A 9609-nucleotide genomic window follows, 5' to 3' on the forward strand; every position below is an offset into this window, starting at 1 on the left:
AGTTTAGGATATTAGTGAAAGCAGCAGCTCCTTACACTAAAAATTTTTAAACTGCACACACTTGAACCACCCTTTGAAAAGGAATGCAGCATCTGGACTAAAGCTGTTAGTCCTAATTACTAACCATTCTTTTTGAGGGAGGGGCTATTTTTGCATTAATTACACACTGACCAGCCATACACTTAAAAGTCTGTCTGAAAACCTTGTTTCCAGCTACAAGCTTGATGGGAAGATGACTTCATAGCAGCTGGTCTTAAACGAACATACTTGAAGACTAACTCAAATTGGGATTACTCTCCTTCCCTTTTGAAGGAAAGCTCACACATTACTGGTCACAGTGGCCATAAGAAATATTTTCCTGAAGCCCACTAGGGGGCAGCTTAGCACTTTAGGAAAAAATCTTGTGGCTTTTGAAAGCTAGTGCAAAAAAGGAAATATAGGGATGGCTAACCAGGCAGGAAGTGGAACAAACCTGCTATTTCTGGTTAAAAAACCCAGAGAAATGTAAATGCTAATTAATCAAGTAAGTTGAACAAAGACTCCATGTTCGCTCCACAAAGAAGCAGCATCTGGAAGTTCAAAGCCTGTTGAAGGGAAACAGCTTTAGTAACATGCAGAAATCAAATCACTCATTTGTATTAAGACAAATATGGTATTTATAGCTTTCCCAACTCTGTCACTATGTGTAACTGTCCAATTTCTTCTACTTGGGAAGTAGAAAGAACATATTTCTACAACATTTGGGACCTACAGTTCTGCCTGGACTGCAGATCTGTTTGTCTTGCCCTTGAAACAAAGCAGCTCTGGTAAAAGTCCCTTCTTACAGTTTTAAGACTGAATTAAGAGTCTTGTGGCTGCTGTTTTTCTCCTAGTTATAACTCTGTATACTACCATAAATTATTTCTCTTCATCCTTGGCAACTTCCAAATGGTTGTAGTCTCATATCCCACTTTGTTTACTGGAAGCTGTATATATTCACTTCTTACAAGGGGGCAGTTAACTTAAACAGTTGCTGTCCAAAAGTGACATTTCCTAAATTACTGTAACTGAAAGTTAAGAGGAGAGCATCTCTGTTTTTTCCCCCAAGTTGTTGTTGGCAGGCTTCCCCCCACATTTTAAAACTTTGTCCAGCTGAGTTGAGTTAGGGGTAAAACTTGAGCTAACTGTGCTGTGATGACACCCTAAACCATCCATGATCAGCAACAGACACTGAGTTTGAGGAGCTTCAGGACAGTGAAGGGCTTACATGTTTAACCAGGCCTCTCAGGGTATGTCTGCACTGCAATTAAAAACCCAGGGCTGGCCTGTGCCAGCTGACTGGGGCTTGTAGGTCTCAGCTAAGGGGCTGTTTAATTGCAGTGTAGACATTCAGGCTTGAGCTGGAGCACTGGGTCTAGCACCCTGCAAGGGTCCTAGAGCTCATGCAAGCCCAGATATCCACACCACAATTATAGCCCAAGTCAGCTGGCCTGGGCCAGTTGCAGGTGTCTAATTGCAACATAGATGTACCCTCACAAGCTGCAATGACTTGGCTGAAGTAACTACTTGGTCAGTAACACACCTAATCCCACATTGGTAGGTGCTGAACAGAAAAACATATCAAATTATAAGCTTTTGCTGTAGATAGGCTGCACCCAGCTCAGAGAACTCACTGACTAACCATGTAACTATATGAACACGGTCACATAGGTCATGTCCAGGCTTATGAAAATTTAAAATACTCCAGTGTACTTCCCTCTTCTGTTACCTCAAACATGCCTCACAAAGGATGGGAAGAGATGGTGCTGGAAAGCTTTTTCCAGCCCTAACTGCTGTAGTTATGGACTGGGACCAGTATATCTTAATGCTTACAATGCTGCCGCTGTTCCAGCATGCTGGCCAACTGAATATACTTAGGGGCAAGTAAACCCTGGAAGTACCGTCATGAAAGGCCTGCCACAGCTCTTATGGCAATCTGACGACACAGGAGCAAACCACTAAATCTCATTTCGCTAAGCAGCTACTGTTTGCGATCAGCTGCTTTAGAAGGTAAGTCTCATTACAGACAAAGCAGGAAAAGACTGCTGCATTTACAAAAACAAACACATTTTGCAAGATTCAGCAGGGGGATTTTAAGAAGAGAGGTCTCCCCCTTCCCCCAGGAAGCACTAACCTGCCTAGAACAAGGATAGGGGGGCCAGGCCAGGCTTTGAGAAGAGGCTGTGTTTATGGGTGAAGTCATGTTTTTATTGGTTTATGAGCCGAGCCAAAGCCCCAAAATTGGGGCCCTGGAAAGATCACACTGGAGGAGAGGAGAAAGGCACAGCTGTGCTTTCCATTCCATTTCACAGGACTTTGGCTTGTTGCCCCATGAAGTTGTAAGTGAACAGGAAATTAGGTACTAGATAGACTATTGGGAATGAGGGAAAAACCTTAAGAGATTTTCACACACAGGTGAGGAACACATTAGCAAACACGCTTGTTCTAGGGCAGGGAGAACTGGTCAGATGAAAGCAGTTGGGCTGCTCTTGCTTGCCTTGTGTTTGGGAAACGCCTTGCAAGGGATAAGAGCTTAGCTCTGCACTGGAAGCATTGCTGAAACTTTGACCCCTTCCCTACAACTGTAGATGGAGAGGCTGCTCGTCTTAGTGTTTTCAAAAATTTTCCCTCCCCCCACCCCATATAAAGAGTATGGATACCCATACATAAAGCAGGCAGTCTCTCTGTTCAGACTGAGCCAGAGACAAGTTGCTCTGGCTCATCACACCTAAATGTGCATTCATCACACACAAGTGAAGACCCCACTGATGTTTTATTATTTCTGTTTCCCCTGAAGAGTTAACTGGGGTGATTGGCTCCTGGCTGTGAGCACCCACACCGGAGTTACTATGTCCTAAGTGGCACTGCACTCACCTGTGTGGGTCACTAGGATTTCTAGGGGCATATCCCATGGTTCTTTGTGCTGCAGCAAGCTGGGCTATTTATCCCCAGTGAATTGTTGGAGATGTCATCTGTCCTTCTGGGAACATGGGGGAATTGTAGGAAAGCACAGAGGACTATCAGCACTCAAGTGGATTCGCCTGTGTCTTCACACCCAAGTGGATGGGTTACCAGCTCAAGTGAAAGCAGCACCTGCGTTTTAACCTATATCCCCCAGAAGACGAGCTAGTCTGGATTGAAAATATCATGAAACTTGTGTGAGAGGGTTGTGCATGTGGACAGGGGCAATACTTGAGTAAACAGCCTGAGTTAACTCTGCAGTGAAGAGACACCCTAAATGTACAGTAAGAGAAATCCACTCTCAGCAATTAAAGAACAACCCATTACAGAGATAAAATAGTCCAGTGGGTAGAGCAGGGGCCTGGCAATCAAGATTATGGGTTTCCTTCCTCACTGCTATAGCTTTGTTGGGTTATCTTGTGCAAGACACTTTACTGCATGGCTCACTTTAGAGATCTGTAAAGAGGTGATAACACATACCAATGTTTCAGACTTAAGTAGTGGGTGTAAAGCACTTGAGAGCATCGGATAGAAGTCACTGTAGATATAAGAAATTATTATTGCACAAGGATCCGTCTCCTTTCTTTGAGTCTTTTTTTGGCATTGTCTCATCTGCAGTTTGAGGAGAATAAAAGTAGCCATCATCATCATCATGATCAACACTGCGAGTTTGTCACAGAACTCATCGATTCCATGACCATGACTTCTGCAGCAGCTGGTGCACCTCCCCTGGGGGCTGCCTGAGGAGCTCAGGCAGCCCCTGGGCCAGCTGCACTGACTGCTGCTGGGGCAGTCTTGGGCCACCGCCCCCCCAGCGGGAGTTGAGGGGGGGGGTTGTGGGTCAGGGCTGGGGTTTGGGAGGGGGTGAGGGCTCTGGGCAGTACTTAACTCAGAGGGGCTCCCCAGAAGTTGCAACAGCCTCTGCTCCTAGGCATAGGCACAGCCAGGGACTCTGCACACTGGCTCCGTCCCCGCAACTCCCATTGGCTGCGGTTCCTGGCCAATGGGAGCTGCCGAGGCAGCACATAGAGCTGCCTGGCCACGCCTCTGCCTAGAAGCAGAGGGAGGGGGGCGTTGCCACTTCTGGGGAGTTGTGGAGCCAGGCAGCCTGCCAGCCCCCACCAACATCCCTTCCCCCAGCACTAACGGGAGTCTCGGGCCGCCCCCTCCACCCAGCCAAGATTCAGTCAGGGGTATATAGTACAAATCATGGACAGGTAATGGGCTGTGAATTTTTGTTTATTGCCCTGACTTGTCCATGACTTTTACTAAAAATATCTGAGACTAAAACAGCCCTAATCATGTTCAAGCTGAAGACGCCACACAGCAGGAATATGTTAAAATGTTTCAAGTACTCAACCTATGCATTTTTTTCCCCAAATGCAGCTTAAAAATAAGGTGTCACTAGGCTGCCCTCCAGTAACAACTGAACACTCTAACAGAGGTATCCATTAGGGGTTGATTGTAGGTCCACTCTTATTTAATATTTTCATGAATTTACAAGTTACATTTGCAAGGGACAGTAAATTTGGAGTAGCAAAAATCTGCGAGAGCAAATAAAAATGGACCTGGACCTAAAGATTAGAGAAAATGAGATGCAACTTGGACATATCATCATTTGGGTAAAACTAACCACCATTATATTCAATAAGGGGAAAATCTGGGGCAGGGAATGACACTCAGTGATTTAAGGGCAATGGCAGACTGCAATATAAAAGGACGACAGCAGCAGCCAACACAATTTTGGGGGCTGCATTTACAAACATACCGTTACAAAGCACACAGACACTGCGTTTTCTCTAGCTCTGGTTATGCATCTATTTTTGAGCACCCAGATGTGCTGGGCATGTCACAGAAACAAGTACAGATGTGACCACACCTGTTATATAGAATTAAATACCAGGCACCTCATTATCGAAGTAACTGCAGATAACAAAAAGGTCCTGGAGGGACTGATTTACTGGAAAAGATTAAGAGTTCACTAAGTACTGGATTGGCTAAGAAACAGCTTTGGGGGGGATAGAATAGTAAAAAATGGGAAAGGTACAAGCAGCTAAGAAGGGAGAGAAGTTTACGATAATATATGGGGGAAACGTAGAAGTGTAGGATTAGAAGGGACCTCAATAGGTCTTCTAATCCAGTCCTCTGTGCTCAAGGGAGGACAACTAAGGGAATAACTAAGGAATAACAGAGTAAAAGGATTAAAAAAAAAACCCCACAACCATTTTAGATCAAATGTCAGGAAAAGCTTCCCGACAGTAACAGCTATCAGGCTGTGAAATATTCTCTAAGGGAAGTGATAACAATTCTACCCCTTGAACATTTCAAAATAGACTGCAACGCAAGCAAATGGACAATAGGAAACAATCCTGCAGTGGCAGGAAAGTTTGACTACATGACTCAATAGATCTTTTCTATCTCTAACTTCTACAGTTCATTAGACATTCCATTTTTATGGAAAACTGCAGACTGGAACTTGTTTTAGGGGAAAACCAAGAAAATGTTACAAAAGACACTGAAGACCAACCTCCAATCTTGCAACGTTGACCTCAGCACCTGGGAGATCTTAGCCCATGACAAGATTTGACAGCAGCAGCCCTGCCACCTCAGACTGGAAGATTTTGAGAGCTTGTGGATTTCTGCAATCAAGGAGAGATGTGTGAGATGCAACAAGCTAAAAGCAGCACTAATTCATCTACAAACATCTTTACCTCTGGCACTTGCGGAGGCAGCTGCAGGTCCAAAATCAGTCTTTGGTCTTGTCAAGGTTCCTTCCCCACTCTGAACTCTAGGGTACAGATCTGGGGACCTGCATGAAAACCTCCTAAGCTTACGTTTTACCAGCTTAGGTTAAAACTTCCCCAAGGTACAAACTATTTTACCCTTTGCCCTTGGACTTCCACTGCCACCACCAAACGTTTATCTGGGTGTATTGGGAAAACATTTGGAAACGTCTTTCCCCCCAAAATCCTCCCAACCCTTGCACCCCACTTCCTGGGGAAGGTTTGGTAAAAATCCTCACCAATTTGCATAGGTGACCACACCCCCAAACCCTTGGATCTTAGAACAGTGAAAAAAACATTCAGTTCTTGAAAAGAAACATTTTAATAGAAGAAACAGTAAAAAGAATCACCTCTGTAAAATCAGGATGGTAAATACCTTAAAGGGTAATTAGATTCAAACATAGAGAATCCCTCTAGGCAAAACTTTAAGTTACAAAAAGACATACAGACAGGAATATTCATTCTATTCAGCACAGCTATTTTCTCAGCCATTTAAAGAAATCATAATCTAACACATATCTAGCTAGATTACTTACTAAGTTTTAAGACTCCATTCCTGTTCTGTCCCCGGCAAAAGCATCACACAGACAGACACAGACCCTTTGTTTTTCTCTTTCCTCCCAGCTTTTGAAAGTATCTTGTCTCCTCATTGGTCATTTTGGTCAGGTGCCAGCGAGATTATCCTAGCTTCTTAACCCTTTACAGGTGAAAGGATTTTTCCTCTGGCCAGGAGGGATTTTAAAGGTGTTTACCCTTCCCTTTGTATTTATGACCGGTCTCATCTCAGGACCCACAATAAGTGACTGTTGCTCATCCATCAAACTCAACTGGAGACTTCATCATATGTAGATGAAGCCTTCCCCGCCACCCCACCAAAAGAGGTCAACATGTAGTTGATTAAGTGATCCAGCAGTACATATCTATTTCCTAATTAACCATAGGAATGCAGGGGTGAAAGGGACCTCGAGAGGTCATCTAGTCCAGCCCATTGCACTGGGGGCCAAATATACCTAGGCCCTACTTGACAGGTATTTGTCTAACGATTTTCAATGATATTTCTCCTTCTCAGCAAAAAGAAGGGCTTCCAATGAAAAGCCCAGGAAATGTCCTCAGTGAATAGTCCCACATCAGAGGCAACACAAGGAAAAGCAGGATTTTCAAGAATGCCCATCCACTGGGCACAAGGAGGATGAAGCTTTAATACAGTACTTCTGCATTTGATACGTTAGTTATGCATCACTTAAAGAAGAAAAAACCTTCCCTCAAGTTTGCATTATGCACAACTCTGTCCCTGCAGTGGTAGCACTGGACACCAAGTTGCTCTGTACGTTTTCTTTGCAGTATGGGCTTCTCTCAAAGGGGCTAGTAGCAGAGTTTGGAAACAGTGCATAAGAAAGGAGCCAACAGAACACTTTTCTAATACCGCTTGGCTGGACAATATTGGACACAACGTCGCCAGCCTGTATTTCTACCAGTTTGTCCACACTGGCTGGTCAAGCAGTTGGAAACAGATTTAATAAGAAGAAAAGGAGGACTTGTGGCACCTTAGAGACTAACCAATTTATTTGAGCATAAGCTTTCGTGAGCTACACAGCTCACATCATCGGATTTAAATAAGAACTCTGTTTACACCCAGATTCTTAACTCCGATTAACTTAAATTTATTTTACATGCTTTGGGGCTGTAGGGGCACAACCTAATGAAAGAAAACAAAAAGAGGGAGAAAATTAAGACATGGCATGGCTAAGAAAGCACAGAGGCTGGAATTGTTCGACGTTACATTTCAGATGAATGAGTGCAGCACCTTTAACAACTTGCAGGTGTTTTCTAAACATAGAAATTTTCATTCAAGACATCAGGAAGAATGTGACCTTACAGGTGACCCACATAATGAGAAACTTTACAGTCTGATGCTGAATATCACTAAACAAGCAGTATAAAGCATTTATTAAACAGCAGATTTCACATTAATTCATAAGTTAACCATTCCAGACATCCTAGTTCAGGATGGTGTGAGACACATCATATACTAATGATGTCCCATAGAACATTGCTGCCAACAGGCTCTGGCTCATAGCATTATCTAAGCTTTGGTCTACAATAGGTGGGGATCGATCTAATTTACGCAACTTCAGCTACATGAATAACGTAGCTGAAGTCGATGTACTTATATTGACTTACCGTGGTGTCTCCACCGCAGTGAGTCAACTGCTGATGCTCCCCTGTCGACTCTGTTTGCGCCTCTCACAGCAGTGGAGTACAGGAGTGATGGGAGAGCGCTCAGTGATCGATTTATCGCATCTAGACTAGACGCAATAAATCAATCCCCACTGGATCAATCGCTGCCCACAGACCTGGCAGGTGGTGAAGACATACCTTAAGTAAAATTATATTTATATACTATTGTACTATCTATACATTTTTGGTAATATTCTTTTATTTAGCAAAGTTTTTAAGTATCCTAAGTAGCACAATTAAAAAACTGTCCTGCTTAGATGCAGTCAACTAACAGATAAACCAAAGTGACCTGGCTGGACCTTGCATTGTCAGTTCTGGATTCCACTGAAGAGATCTGTGTCAAACATATAACACAACTCTAAGTCACTGGATAGATTTAACCCATTTAAAAAACAGAAGGTGGAAATAACACAACTACCACTTGGGTCCTAGTTGTGATCTTGGACCGTGAGAAGCCTTCTGAAATTCAGAGAATCCAAAGAAGCTTGCAGACTGGCTGAACAGTAAGCTTGAGAGATGCCAAAAGAATTTGCCAGATCAAAAAGCCAAGGACAGAAAGTACTCTGCTCAGAGAAAGCCTGACAGCATAAGGAAGTAAAACAAGGGGGCTATTTTTACTTTAAAACTGGAAGAGCTTTGTTTGGTCTTATGCAGGAGAAAAATACTATAGGGGCTTAAAATATATTAAAGTAAAAAGCCTAGGAGGGATGCTCTCATCTTTGCAAGTATAACCATTTTGTATTAAGAGCAATTATGCTTCAGAGAATCTGTCCCAGAGTTCAGCAATAGGTTAAGCAGTCTCAGGATATAACTATACTGCAATAAAAAACCCACTGCACTGAGCCTCAGAACCCAGGTCAATTGACTTGGGCTTGCGGGACTCGAGCTGTGGGGCTAAAAATACTACTGTAGACATTCAGCCTCAGGCTGGAGCCTGCGCTCTGAGACCCACACCCCGGTGGGGTTTCAGAACCTGGATCCAGCCCAAGCCTGAATGTTTACACTGCACTTTTTAGCCCCACAGCCTGAGCCCTGCAAGCCCGACTCAGCTGACCTGGGCCAGCCACAGATGTGCCGCGAGTCTTTTACTGAAGTGTAGACATAGCTGGAGTTCTATAACTAAAGGTTGCTCTTTTCTTTTATATATGTTATGATCTTAATCCACTTATGTGAACTGGTGCTGAACATAGCTTTTCAGGTCAGTTTTCCCTACCCAGTCAGCAGTTCTCAGCCTCCACAGAGAAGGCGATGCACACAGTTCAGTGGATTAGGTGCTAGAACTTGTAGAGGAAGTGCTGCGTTTATCGTTGCATCTGTTCTCTCAATGGGAAGTCAAAAGAAGGTTAGATGTTGCACAGTAGGTGGGCAGAGTTTAGACACAGAAAAGGAATGACAGGATTGTTTTTTTCTGAATGCTGAACTAACCCTTGTTAAACATCTCCTTTGCTAGCCCTTTTAGAGTTCCAAGACATCCCTCTCTTCTGTGCATAACAAAGAATACTTGTATGGGCTTTCCTGGAATTGATCTAAAAATGCCAGGGAGGAAAAGCAAAGCTGAGGAGCTGGACTTTTTCCAGCTCTCTTTCACTTCGTCACAGCCAAAGCCATC

The 9609-nt window shown here is 43.7% G+C and overlaps 1 long non-coding RNA gene across 1 annotated transcript; it reads right to left on the minus strand.

Annotated features, from left to right (window-relative positions):
- Positions 1-2790: 2790 nt before the first annotated feature.
- On the minus strand, positions 2791-8806 carry LOC144275517 (uncharacterized). Its single transcript, XR_013348040.1, has 3 exons — positions 7944-8806; positions 5507-7458; positions 2791-3517 (listed from the first exon to the last, which is right to left on the minus strand). It is a non-coding gene; the product is annotated as an uncharacterized LOC144275517 (long non-coding RNA).
- Between the last annotated feature and the right edge of the window lie 803 nt (positions 8807-9609).

The sequence above is a fragment of the Eretmochelys imbricata genome, chromosome 15 (genome assembly GCF_965152235.1).
Source record: "Eretmochelys imbricata isolate rEreImb1 chromosome 15, rEreImb1.hap1, whole genome shotgun sequence".
Classification (NCBI taxonomy): Eukaryota; Metazoa; Chordata; order Testudines; family Cheloniidae; genus Eretmochelys; species Eretmochelys imbricata.